This window comes from Panthera pardus, unplaced genomic scaffold (genome assembly GCF_024362965.1).
Source record: "Panthera pardus isolate Hobbes unplaced genomic scaffold, ASM2436296v1 HiC_scaffold_11, whole genome shotgun sequence".
Lineage (NCBI taxonomy): Eukaryota > Metazoa > Chordata > Mammalia > Carnivora > Felidae > Panthera > Panthera pardus.
Genome location: NW_026526666.1, coordinates 247,221 through 261,723, shown reverse-complemented (window position 1 = coordinate 261,723; position 14,503 = coordinate 247,221). Strand labels below are relative to the sequence as shown.

The window sequence follows — 14,503 nt, the reverse complement described above, 5'->3', positions numbered from 1 at the left end:
AGCTGTACTTAAGTCTATGTCAGCTTTGCTCTGGGACTCACTTCCTAAAGGCGCGTCTCTGAAGAGTGCCCTTTTCTACCCAGGTACAGGGTCCTCACGCAAGTCTGGAAAGGCTGGTGCCACTCTCTCTTCTTAATTCCCTGCAGACACAGAACTCATCTGGGAAGTGGAATGAAAAAACATTGTCTTTAGTGCATAGATCAACATAAAACTTATTGAAATTGCAGGATGACTTCTTAAATGTTTTCTAAGGTTAACTCATTTCTAGGCAAAAAGATGTAAAAGTGGGGTGTAAGTAACACTACTTAGATTAGCTTCGTGCACATGAAAATATTTTGTATTCTTTCTCAGCTGTATTGGACTTCTGCTCTGTTGATGTCCTGCCAACAGAGCCAGCAGCAATACCAACCCCTCCAAAGCATCCCTCACCCCAGTGCCCAGCCTCATGTCACCCTCCAGTCTCTTCCTGCAGTGGCTTCATATCTGGGGGTGGCAGTAGCTGTCTGGGTCACTACAGGCCCCGTCTCTTCCTTCAGAGCTGGCACTATGAATGTGAGTCCTTGGAGACTCCAGCTGCTGCCAGGGCTCTGTGGGTTGCTGCTGACTAGTGACCTTGGGGACCACTGAAGAGCAAAGAAGGAAAAGCCAGATATTCCTGGGCCTTCCCAGGCCAGATGCTTTTTTCTCTTTGTTGATCTTTTTACCCTCTACCTCCTGGGTTCATCATGCTTTATGTAGACTAAAGAGGTTTTCCACTGGAATTCTCAGTGGATTTATAATCCCCAATGTTTAGTATGGAACCAGACTTGCTCTTGATCTTTTAACCTTATTCAACAATAAAGTTCAAATTGTATGATCAGAGTTGTGTTTTATTCCATTTTATTGAAGCCCCTTCTCAGAGCTGGGATCCTCAGAAACTGTTATAATGAGATCTTTAATTTTGTGTACCTCTTCCATTGCCATGTGAAGCAAATGCGAGATCCATTCAATCTTCAAGTCAGAGCTACTTCAGATGATGGCAGCAAAAGCAGGGATGCATCTGTTGGGGCAGAGGGTTCAGACCAGGAGTGGGTAGACCCAGACACAGTAGCAGAGTCTTCAAGAAATCACCTCCTATATCATGACCACTTTTTATTTAATCAACATTTTATTTTTGTACCCTTGTTCTAGAGATGGTTTGTGTGTTTATGATTGTAAATAACACAAAGCTTAACATCTTAAAATTCTGAAGTTTTGTTTGAATTTTAGAATATTTTCTAAGATTCAATGTCCCAATTTAGAATTCATTATAAAGATTTTGTAACGGAACTATGTAAGAGGGTGGTTTTAATGGCTCTAACACAGAATTGGAGAGTATCTCTTTAAAATAATCAATGATGGGTATAAAATTATATTTTATTGTTTTCATTTGTATTTCTTTATTTGGGAGAGTCAACGTTTTTCCAAATATTTATTGTTTCTTTGAATTCTCTATTTTGTGAAAAAAACATGTTTATTCATTTATTAAGTTTATTTTTGAGAGAAAAAGAGACACAGAGCATGAACAGGGGAGGAGCAGAGAGAGAGGGAGACACAGAATCCAAAGCAGGTGCTAGGCTCTGAGCTGTCAGCACAGAGCTGGATGCAGGGCTCGAACTCACAAACTACGATATCATGACCTGAGCCAAAGCCAGATGCTTACCTGACTGAGCCACCCAGGCACCCCAATGTTTGTTGATTTTTGAGAGAGACAGAAAGAGAGAAAGAGCCAGGAAGCAAGTGCAAGTGGGGGAGGGGCAGAGAGAGAAGATCTGAAGCAGGCTCTGAGATGACAGCGGGAGCCCAAAGCAGGGCTCACCCACGAATGAGATTATGACTGGAGCTGAAGTCAGTCACTCAACTGAGTGAGCCACTCAGGTGCCCCTCTATTTTGTGAATTTTTAAATAACTATTACCAATTTATCTCTAAGCTCTTATATTTTCTTATTGCTCACATGTGATTTTGAAATTCATTAAGTTACATAATGTAGTCATTTGTGTCTCTAACAAATGCTACAAATTTGATTGGTTATTTTATTAATTATATAAATTGCTCTTCCCTTAGAAGAGAATGGCATGATTCTTCATAATTCAACTCTTTTGTAGGTGACTTTCTAGGTTCATTAATATGAGTCCTGAATAATTTTTATTCAGGTGATTTAAATATTTCATGGTTAGTGGCTTTACATAAAGGGCCACTTGAGCTCATAGACTGAACCCAGGGTTTGCCTATTTATAGCATGTGGCCAATTTACAGAATTTTCTTACTAATTCTAACAATATTCAGATCAATTATTTTGTTTTACTTTGATGATAGTTTTGTGTCATTCTTTCTTTTACATATATATCATATACATGTTTCTATACTATTTAATTTGTTAAAATTTCAGCAAAAAACTAATTTATAACGGTAATTGGCACATTATGAGTTTTGCTTATGTGAAACAAATTGTGTTCATCATCTCACAGATAATCCTATTTCTCAAAATTTTCTAAGATCTTTTTCATTGAGATCTAATATTGAATTTTATTAAGTATTTTTTAGAATTTGTTGAGACAGTTATGTACATAGTTTTCTGAATAACATTTGAGGTCTTTGGAAGACTGATTCTTTGAGTTTGGAAGGAGGACAGCTGAAGAAACTGAGGTGTGGAGAGGTGACGTCACTGTTGCAAAGTCACAAGTGAAGGTGGTAGTAAGGCCAGAAATTGGACTCTGCTCCCACACTTGGAACTATGGCTCCCTGCTACGGATAAAGGGAACAAAATTAAATAAAAATTATTGGGTTACAAGTTAGTTAGGACCTGTGCCTACATTTTACCTTTTCAACCTTATCTTCCTCATCTGGTCCATCAAAAACATCAACATAAGTCTTAGAGATCTCACTGCTGCCCCTAAGTCCATCCTGTTAGGAGACTCTGCCTCTTTTTTTTTTTTTTCAAAAAAATTTTTAAGCTTATTTATTTTTGAGAGAGATACAGAGCTTGAACAGGGGAGGAGCAGAGAGAGAGGGGGACACAGAATCTGAAGCAGGCTCCAGGCTCTGAGCTGTCAGCACAGAGCCTGATGCGTGGCTCGAACCCACGAACCATGAGATCATGACCTCAGCTGAAGTCCAGTGCCTAACTGACTGAGCCACCCAGGCACCCCTGAGATTCTGCCTCTTGATTCTGCATCTTTCCCAAGATCTTGAACCTCTGAAACAAACATGGTGGTCACACTCTTGCAAGTGGTCACACTCTTCAGCCTTCCTATTATTTTTTTCTGCTTATTAGTCACTTTGCTTATGATGCTTACTTGTGCAGACATTAGTGAATACCAAAGGTTAAACGTACACACTTTTAGTCATGAAATAAATAAGTCATATGGGTGAAAAGTACGGCATAGGGAATATAGTCAATAATAGTGTAATAATGTTGTATAGTGACAGACAGTGACTACACTAGTGGTGAGCATAGCATAACGTATAGACATGTACTGTATGTACTGTATGCCAGAGAGTAATGTAACATTGAATGACAGAAGGCCATTCATAGAGTGATGCTTGCCAGGAAACTCTTTCTCACCCTACCCAGCACATGCATTCTGAGTTTGTTGCCCAAGTTACACAAAGGCAGTTAGTTCCTGGTCCTTGCAGGGAAGGAATGCAAGCTTGGAACTGAATCATCTTTGTCCTTGGTATCACATTCATCATCAAAACACTAGTATCAACTTTGTCATCATCAGGCACCTATTTTCCATGATAGATGTTTCTAGAGGTACTTTGTGAGAAGGTACTTTGTGAGAGGTATTTTGTTTATTTTGTACATAAACAAATGTATCTTATGAAAATACATGGAAAGAGTTGGCTATCAAGAGGAACTTTCCATAATTGGGAACATTCAACACTAAATTTTCTCATCTTAGGTGTCTGTGGTCTGAGATAGAAGAAAGGGTTATATTTTTGTGTCGTTTTTTAGTTTGTTTTTCTAATTATGGGAAGAACTCTTTCCGTATCCTAATTTTCTTGTATGTTAAGAAAACTCATGCGTTTCCTTAATGGTTACCATGGTGCATGTATGCCCATGTCTCTGTGTGTGTGAGTGTGTGTGTGTGTGTGTGTGTGTCCATGTATGTGAACAAGAGAAAGAGAGAGACATATTGGAGGAGAAAGAGGGAGGGAAAGAGAGAGAGAGAGATCGGAGGAAAGGAGAGGAGGGAGGGAGACTTTCTGAGAAGGGTTATAACTTAGTGGAAACATAGACAGGGCTACCAGACTTCTCATTGTTGTCTCCATGGGGGGACTCCATGGGACAGAGCAGAGTCATGACACAACTCTCAACAAGAATCAAGACATGCCCATACATAAGACCATTTTATATCTCCACCTCCCTAGGCTGACCCAAGTACAAGTACAAATATGCTAACCTCCAAGATCCAATCTGAAGGATTCTTAGAGAAGCAGCTCTGTAAAAGATTTTTGGTGCCTTGATTGAAGGCTTTATTCCCACACACAGATTCATGGACTTGACCCAATGAAAAGAGCAATGTTTACTCCAGGGGAGTGGATTGAGCCCTGGGAAGTGGTATCTTGGTAAACGTTTAAGTAGTGGGATTTCTGGGGGAAAAAAGGAATGTGAATTGGTGCCAATTTCAAAGATGCAAATATTTCCACCATGGCAGATTTCAAGCTACCAAACTGAGAGCACTGAATGCAGAGTTGGGAAGGGATGCACACATTGGCTGTCCAGCCCACTACTGTACTGGGACACTAGACCAAACATTACTGAACCTGTTGGGAAGAAAAGCCTCATGGCACCTGGTAAACCTTGCGTAGAAGCTACTGGATCCCAATGTGGAGGTGGATCTAGGCCAAAGGGATATTTCTTAAAGATAGACAAGGGTGAGTTTAAGACAGAGGTTGGAAAGACAGGCATTCATAACCTCCTTAGAAAAGGAATTTTAAAGACCACGGTGTTAGCATCCTCTAGCAGCAATTTGGTCTCCACAAACCTGAACCAGAGCCAAGGGGAAGAATATGATTTACAGAATGCCACATATAAATTTGTTCCCCCAAAGCCCTGACTGAGACTGCCTGAGGCTGGGAGTTCCCACTTCTAGCTCAGTGTGGAAAGAACCAATGGGCTAGGGAATGTCAGGAAGAACCTGCACATGCTTTGCTTGTGCAAGAGCCATGTCCTGCTCCTCCCAGAAGCATGGCTCACCTGAAGCCCAGCCCTGGAGCCCATATAAAAGGTGTCCCTGCTGCTGGCACCTCATCTGCTCAGCTTCCTCAGGGACATGATTGCGGTTGTCTGAGACCAGGGTGAGTGTTTCTATGAGACCCAGGGGGGCACTGGGCAGTGTGGAGATGGAGGTGGAATGCCATTCTGGGAGAGGGGCAGACTGGAGTGTGGAGTGGAACAGAACAGTGGGCATGGACAGAAAATCAGGACTGATGCTCTGGACCAAGCAGGAACCACTTAGGAGGGCTAGTGGTCAGAGGGGGAGGTGATATATGTGGTCAGAGACAGAGGTGATATATGACCAAGAACTATACAGTTGCAGTGAGTGGCCTGCTAACACTGAGCCCATTGCTCTGAAGGAAGCTTTTCCCTGACTGTGCAGATCCCCAATTTATACTGTGTGTGTGTGTGTGTGTGTGTGTGTGTGTGTACACACAGACACAGACACATACATACACATCTATGACATATATATATCTCAATATATATGGACTCAATATGTCTTTGAAAGGACATGAGATATCCATTCTAGTATTTCATTCTAGCATTTGGATATTGCTTGATGTATGAATTCAGCTGCTGTTCTTAATCACTTAAGAATCAAGAACTGTGGGGGCGCCTGGGTGACTCAGTTGGTTAAGTGTCCAACTTTGGCTCAGGTCATGATCTCACACCTCGTTAGTTTGAACCCTGCGTCGGGCTCTGTGCTGACAGCTCGGAGCCTGGATGCTGCTTCAAATTCTGTGTCTCCTTCTCTCTGCCCCTCCCCTGCTTACACACACACACACACACACACACACACACTCTCTCTCTCTCTCTCTTTTTCTCCCTCTCTAAAAAATAAATAAACATTAAAAAAATTAAAAAAAAAAAGAATCAAGAACTGTAGACCACTCTAAAAAAGTAAAGTAGTAGTTTCTTTTTTTTTTTTTAAGTTTTTTTTTTTTTTTCAACGTTTTTTATTTTTTTATTTTTGGGACAGAGAGAGGCAGAGCATGAACGGGGGAGGGGCAGAGAGAGAGGGAGACACAGAATCGGAAACAGGCTCCAGGCTCCGAGCCATCAGCCCAGAGCCTGACGCGGGGCTCGAACTCACGGACTGCGAGATCGTGACCTGGCTGAAGTCGGACGCTTAACCGACTGCGCCACCCAGGCGCCCCTAAAGTAGTAGTTTCAATGGGGTTAGTAAGTCTGTTCACACAGGCTGCTACACATAAGTTTACAAACACTTATATCTTAATGAATGAAGATGTTACTTGAAATACACACTAAACCTAGTATAGGTTCAATGAGTTAACAACAGAGCTATTACCATATGCTTCAACACCTAAGTTTACATACACTTAGATCTTTTTTTAAAGTTTTTATTTAAATTCCAGTTAGCATAGTGTTATATTAATTTCAGGTGTACAATATAGTGATTCCATACATCACCCGATGCTCATCACAACAAGTGCACTCTTAATCCCCATCACCTATTTCACCCATCCCCCCCACCCCTCTCCCGTCTGGTAACATCAGTTTGTTTTCTATAGCTAAGAGTCTTTTTCTTGGTTTGCCTCTCTCTTTATTCCCGCCCCCCTTTTTTTCCTCATTCTATTTCTTAAATTCCACATATGAATGAAATCATAGGGTATTTGTCTTTTTTCAAATTTTTTAAATGTTTATTTTTTGAGACAGAGAGAGACAGAGCATGAATGGGGGAAGGTCAGAGAGAGAGGGAGACACAGAATCCAAAACAGGCTCCAGGTTCCCAGCTGTCGGCACAGAGCCTGACGCAGGGCTCGAACTCACGAACTGCGAGATCATGACCTGAGCAGAAGTCAGACGCTCAACCGACTTAGCCACCCAGGTGCCCATTTGTCTTTTTATCACTGACTTATTTCACTTAGGATTATACTCTCTGGCTCCATCCATGTTGTTGGAAATGTCAAGATTTCATGCTTTTTATGGCTGAGTGATAGTCTCTCTCTCTCTCTCTCTCTATATATATATATATAGTCTATATATATATATACCGCAGCCCAAGTGTCCATTGACTGATGAATGGATAACGAATATGTGCACATATTTATCCTTCCCCAACCCTGCAGGAGGATTTCAAAAGAGGGAGAAATTTAATGGCTCTGAAGGTTAATTCTGGGTATGTTTCTGTTTTCTCATTCAGGTTGGCTGAAATCCCACCAAGATGTCCTGTCAGCAGAACCAGCAGCAGTGCCAACCCCCTCCCAAATGCCTGCAAAAGTGTCCCACCCCTAAATGTCCACCCAAGTGCCCCCCAGTCTCTTCCGGCTGTGGCTCCAGCTCTGGGGGCGGAGGCTGCTGTAGCTCTGGGGGTGGTGGCTGCTGTCTGAGCCACCACAGGCAACGCAGGTCCCACCGCCACAGACACCAGAGCTCTGAATGCTGTAGCAGTGGCAGCAGCCAACAGGCTGAAGGATCTGACTGCTGCTCTGGGGGCTGCTGCTGACCTTAACCAAGAGGAACACTGAGGAACAGCGTTGCAAGCATTAAAAGACAAAAGACCTACTGCAGCTTGGTGTTTTTGTCCCCTTTTCTCTCTTGTCTTCCCCACCTGGGATTTGCTGATGATTTGCTGCTCAGAAGCCATCAACTTTATGCTTTGGGTTTGCGCTCTTTTTGGCCTCATGTGAATATCAATTTTACTCAGGTTGTTGAAAAATATCCTAAAGCATGTGCTTTGCAACTGTAAATTTACCTTCAAGTCCCAATTTTTTTTTTTTAAACATTTATTTATTTTTGGGACAGAGAGAGACAGAGCATGAACGGGGGAGGGGCAGAGAGAGAGGGAGACACCGAATCGGAAACAGGCTCCAGGCTCTGAGCCATCAGCCCAGAGCCTGACGCGGGGCTCGAACTCACGGACCGCCAGATCGTGACCTGGCTGAAGTCGGACGCCCAACCGACTGCGCCACCCAGGCGCCCCTCAAGTCCCAATTTTATTGGTGGCTTTTATTCCATTTTTTTCTTTTTTTTTACCTAAATCCTTGTCCTCCCTGGATAGAAAGACAGACTTACCGCTTTTACTAGACTAGAAAAAAACCAACCAATTAAACTTTAATGAATTGATATTTAATGTATGTTTATCTTCAAGAAAATCTAAACTTCTGCAGTATTCATGTGAAGTCAGTAAATTAGGATGGACTAGAATTCCCAGAGGAATCTAACTTAAAAAAAGATTAGGAGGGAGTAGGGCAAATGAGGAGATGTGAGTCAAAGAGTACAAACTTCTGGTTAGAAGATGATAAATTCTGGGGATCTGATGTACCATATAGTGATTATAGATAACAGTACTTACTGTACTCTACACTTGAAAGTTGACAAGAGTAGATCTTAAATGTTCTTGGCACAAAAAAAGAGATGGCAATTATGGACGTTAAATTTATACAATGTTACATGTCAATTATATCTCAATAAAGCTGGAAAAAACATTGGTGATGAAAAATAGCCATGCTACTCAAGTGATTTGGACAGAAGATCCTATTAAGTAAAAAATGTAATTGTTGCTTCATGCATACCTCCTAAGGACAATCTCTCTCCATCTCTCTCTGTCTCTCTCTCTCTCCTACTTGCTCACTGTTTTTAAGAGAATTGAGATAACAGAATAGTCCCAGCTCCAGTTGGGAACTGATGGAGAAAGCTTGCTGATCATCTTTGAAAGTGCTCTCTTTATGCTGTGTTGTGAACATACAGAAGTTTGGTTAAATAAAGTATGATTGAAACCCAGACTTTTTAATTTTTCAGTTTTTTTTTTTTTTAATTTTAGTTTTTAGAAGACTATTTATAGAGACCCAAGCATCAGGATTGGAATGAAGTTTTTCCTTCTCTTTTCCATATGCTGCCCTAGAGATAGGAAGCTCCTTGTTTCTGAGCTCTGCTGATTTGGGCTGTCTCTCAGAAGCCTTGTATATGATAGATTAGATATTGCAGACCCATCCTAGCCTTGTAGTCATGTGGAGAGCTCAAATGAATTCACTGAGAGGAAACAATGAAGAACTGAGGTGAGCATCAATATGGCTCCCTTAAGCTTTTCGAGAAACCCTTTTTGAAATAAGCCTGATTTGTTATTGTTCTTGTATTCACCACCATTTGAGATTGCATATCTATTTCCCTCATTTTTTAAATGCCTCTTCCCTTCTCCCTGGAGAAGATTGCACTGTGTAATTTATATTATAAAAGTTTCAGGATGTCAGTGTCCAGTCATGAGACCAGAGACTACTACGGCTATTTGAAATAGAGAGGAGTTTAATGCAGAGAGCTTGTTATAAGAGTATTGGAGGGGATAAAGAAGTAAGAAGGGCACCTGGGGTTACCCAGAGATATGGAAGCATCAAAGCCACGGCAGCAGTGCCAGACTCCTACCTGTCATCCTGTGACTTGCCAAATAGCTGTGTTTGCTCAGGAGGGCCCTGGCAACAAAAGCATTTTGTTTTCAGGGAGCCTCAAATCAGCAGCGCTATGTAACAAGGAGCTTCATGTCTCTAGAATGGAGTGTGAGGAGGAGAAGGGTAGAACTTCATTCTAATCCTGGTCTGAGAAAAGGGTAGAAGACAGTGGTAGAAATGACCAGGGACTGCGGTGATGAGATCTCAGACTTTTTGGGATGCAATCCATCTGAATTAAAGAAAGCTCCTATCTTACCCTGCCTATCTGCTTTCAGGCTTTTTTTTGCCCAGGATTGAATGCAATTGTGAGTATTCCATATAGTTGATGTGGGATAATGGACAGCAATCCTAGCAAAACTAACCCACATTCAATTAATACTTGCTCATATGTTAGACACATGATTTATTTCATGTTAATATTTGTCTGGAGTATTTATTCAAAATATATATATATAAGGTGTCTACTATGTTCCAAGAACAGTTTTAAGATCTAAGAATATAGATGTGAACAAAACATAAAATTTTCTCCCTCACTTAATTTATTCTAATAAAGAAACAGATGACAAACAAAATGAATAAGGAAAAATATGTTATTTGCTCATCCAACAGGTATATTTTGAGGGCACCAAGTGCTTGAGAAAAGCACTGTGGATAGAGCAGTGAACGAAAGGGGTGAAGATACCTGATAGAGTTTACAGTCTAATGTGAGAAAATTGAAAACATGTACATACTTAAAATATGTCGTGTGTTAAATGGTTGCAAACTCTATGGGGAAAAACAAAGCTTGGAAGAGGGATAGGGTCTGCCAGGTAGGTGATGGTTATGCTTTTAAACAGGGTCACTAGCAATGGCCTTCCCAAGGTCATAACTGGACAAAGACTGAAGGAAGTGAGCAAGTTAGCCACATGGGTGTCTGGGAGAACATTTTGGGGAAAGAAAAAAAAAGAACAAAGTTCCCTGAAGCAGGAGGTGCCTGTAACATCAGATGAACTGCAAGGAGACCATTGTATCAAGGGATTGAGTAGGGGACAGTGTGGGACATGAAGTTAGAAAGTAAGGGTGGGGGGGTCATAGGTCCAGTCTGTGTATCCCTTTGACAGTGATTGTAAAGACTTAGGCTTTGACCTTGAACAGAGTGAGAAGTCATTAGAATGCATTTAGCAGAAGAGTTGCATGATCTGACTATTGGTATCTCTGTTTTACAGATGAAGAAGCTGAGATCCAGAAAAGTTCAGTAGATTGCCTAAGATTATGTAACCAGGCTGTGAGGAGAACCGTGTACTCTCTGGCATAAGTTTGTAGGAATGAAGTTGGTCCTTTGTGTGTTGGTCTTAGGGTGGGGGTGGGGGATTGGGATAAAGGACAAAACATGCTATTTTCACTGGAAGGATGGATGGAGTGGTTGAGGTAGGGGGGGCTCCAATAGGGAATATGATTCAGTGGATTATATTTGCAGTAATGTATTAAGGAAGCAGAGAACTTCCTTGTGTCCTAAAATGCAAAGATGAGGCCATTTCTACTAAAAATTTCAAGGGATGGTCCTTAAACTCTGAACTTAAACAGCTCTACAAAGTGGTAGATAAACCCAAGAGACTAGTTACCTTTTGTGTGTTATAAGAGAATAAAATAAGGGAAAGGCTGACAGAAGTTCAAGGAAACCAACCCCAGTGGGTCATTCTAGGAGAAAGAGGGATATACGGGCACCAGTGTTCCCTGGCCTCTGTAATCAAGAGGGTTCTGGTGCTGTCTTACCCTGTGTTTCTGACCCAGACATAATGCAGGCTTTGATCCAGGTGGGGCTCGGTTCTCAAATTTCAATGACCCACATGTGCACACAGTGGGAATCCTGTGTGACCCTCCTCTACATACATGAAAACAGTCTCTGCTCCATAAAGGATGTTCCTTTGAGGACTTTCACTGGATCCTCTTGTGGTAGTTTTGGTGGGGTTGGGGGATAAGGAAGGAGGCAAGGATGAGGTCAGGTGAGGGTGTTCCCTAGAAAGCCTACTCAGTGGCCATGTGTTGTAAGGGAATGTATCCTGGATGGAATTCAGAAATTGCTGTCTAAAGTCTGCTCCTACTTGGATGTGTAGCCTTGATCAAATTTCTTCCCTTCTCTGTGGGCTTCAGTCCCAATATAGGGGCCAGTTTCTATGCCTGTAATGGCCCTACCCTTGCCAGTCCTCCATTCTGTGGTTCTATGATACAATCTCCTGATAATATAGGAGGAATTTCATATTGTCACTGGAATAATGGTTCAGGGGATCTCTGGCAAAAGTCTCAGAGTTGAGCCTGGAGCAGAGAGGTACAGGGACATGGGATCTAAGGGAGGGGACCTCTGTATTGTCTTCTCAGACACAGAAGTGAGATTTCTCTTGCACAATTCTTGTGCCCTCCATCTCCTATTCCTGTGGCTTCTCACTTCCTCTTACTTCTCTTCCACACAAAAAAAGAGGGGCCCAGATTTTGCCCTTGAGTTCCTGCAGTCCCTGATCAAGGAAAACACCCAGGATGTGAGGAGGCCCATGGTCTGTCTTCAAGGAGCAACATGTCAAATTGGGTACTTGCCCCTCAAATTTACTGGTCAGAGTTGGGTTACCACTGAGTTGAAATCTTGATTTGGTTTATGCACTTATGGGTACAACTTCAAACATGTAATTCATGTCAGGATTCCTTGATGCTGGTGCTATAAAGGACCTTAAGATCATCTAGTATACAGTTTCTGACTATCCAGATAGTAAGTCTGGAAATGAACTAACCAGCGGACTGCAGAGAGCTTTTAAAGACCGAAGGTTTTCTTAAGGAGAGCAGCGCATTAAGCCTCAGATATTAAGACTCAGATATTGCCTTGTGTTATGGCAGGAGCCAGACTCCATGACATGTTTTAGTCCCCTCCACCTCAGAGATGCCATGATTCTGAATTTGTGATCCTGTTATTCTGTGAATTCATGATTCTCTCTACCTATTACCCTGTGAGTCTACCAGACTATTATTGCATGAATCCACAGGTCTCTGCTTCTATGGGCTTATGTCCAAAGAGATAAGTGGTGCCTTCTGAGGATAACCCTGTGACTCATCCTGGCACTTGTATCTGTCATCTGACTTCTCCACACCTTGCCTTTCCAGCCTATAAAATGCATGGGGCACAACCCACACAACTGTTTTGGTGGCACATGGAAACAGTATACTCATCAGAGATGTTCGTGCTGACTGAAGATGTCAAACCCATTACTGACAGCCTGACCCCATGGAGAGGAAGTGAGCCAATCAGAGCTGAGAGATATCATGACGTGCACAGAGTAGCTAATAGCAGGATGGGCATTCGCTGCATGGAGGAAGGAAGTTGGTTTAGGCTGTACTGTAAAGCATCCTCATTCACTCAGTCATTCATCCATTGGTCCAGTTAGTGTTCCCAGGTACTGTGCTAGAGCCAGGTGATATACAATGAGCGCGTCCACAGTTACCAATGCACAGAAATTATAGTCTAGTGGGAATAACTGCAGAGGCAGGATATGAACACATTTCCTTTGTAGAACAAGCCCCTATAATCATAGAATATCATAGCTAAGAGGGGCTTTATTAACTATAACTTCATTAACATTAACTGCCTAGAGATAGCAAGGCACAGTGGAGCCACACTGTGCGTCAATGGCAGAATCAGAACTAGGGCTGAGTTATTTGTGCCTTGAACAGTTTCTGTTTTGTTGACATGCCCTAAAGTGGTTGGCCTTCTAGGGCATTTTCTTCCCTCTAGAGAGGGGCTGTCCCATCCTACATCTGATATAGAGGGCTTCTTAATGACCATGTCTGTTGGCTAAAAGGTATGGTTCCTAAAACTTCATGTATTTCAATGCTAAAAACAACATATGGCAGAAAAAAAAGTGGAATAAACCTGGGTTCAAAATTATGGATCTACCACTTCTAGCTATGTGAGCTTGGGCAAGTTTGGCTCTTTATTTATTTAACACAGTCTTATGGAGACTAAATGTGATGAGCTACCCTCTGTGACATGTACAGCTTCAATAAAAGATAATCCTTGTCCCATTTCCATCATAAAACATCAGGCCTGGGTGTCAGCTGAGGTGGGACAGAGGAGGACAGGCAATGGAGCAGCCTTAAACCACTTCCCTCCCCTCTTCCCTGATCCCCTTCAGGACAGGGACTGGTGGGCTTCACACACAAATCTATGGAGTGCTACAGGCCCACCCAATGTGGGGAAGCAGGAAACTTTCCAAGCCTGGGGCTGAATCTCCCCCTTGCTTCCTCCAAATTGTTCAGGGGCAGATCCTGCAAGATTTGGCTTGCATCAAGGAAGTGTCTGTGGACTAATGGGGGTTTGTTTTCTTTGTTTAGGAAACTGGGGAGCATTAAGGCTTATGGGTCCTGGGTAAATTGAGATCCATTATGGAAAAATGCAAAGGCAGATGTTCCCTTAGAGGCAGTGGGACCATGGTGGGGCCTACATTGGCTGATATGAGGGAGTGGCAGTTTGCAACCAGGACTTGGCTCAGGATCAAGATACCTTTCTGCATTGGGCAACCTGACATGGTTCAGTGGGAAGAGCATGGGCTCTGAAACTAGACAAACTTGGGTTTAAATGATACTCCATTGCCTATCAATGGGACAACCTTGGTGAAATAGGCCTCTGGGTCTCAATTTCATTGTCAAAATATGGCTAATATAGCCTACCTCACAGGATGCGCTTAATGCATATTATTCCCATGTCTCTTGCAGTATTTACTACACTGAAGAAAGGGAAGGAGGAAGATATTCAGGGACAGTGCTACATACAGAAATAAAAGGCAACATGTTATAGTGATAAAGACCATGACCTATGAAAGCAAACTGCCTGCG

General features: G+C 42.2%; 1 long non-coding RNA gene across 1 annotated transcript; it reads left to right on the top strand.

The window, feature by feature from the left end:
* Nucleotides 1–5,211: 5,211 nt before the first annotated feature.
* LOC109261057 (uncharacterized) lies at nucleotides 5,212–7,777 on the top strand. Its single transcript, XR_002077238.2, has 2 exons — nucleotides 5,212–5,323; nucleotides 7,411–7,777. It is a non-coding gene; the product is annotated as an uncharacterized LOC109261057 (long non-coding RNA).
* The last annotated feature ends 6,726 nt before the right edge of the window (nucleotides 7,778–14,503 follow it).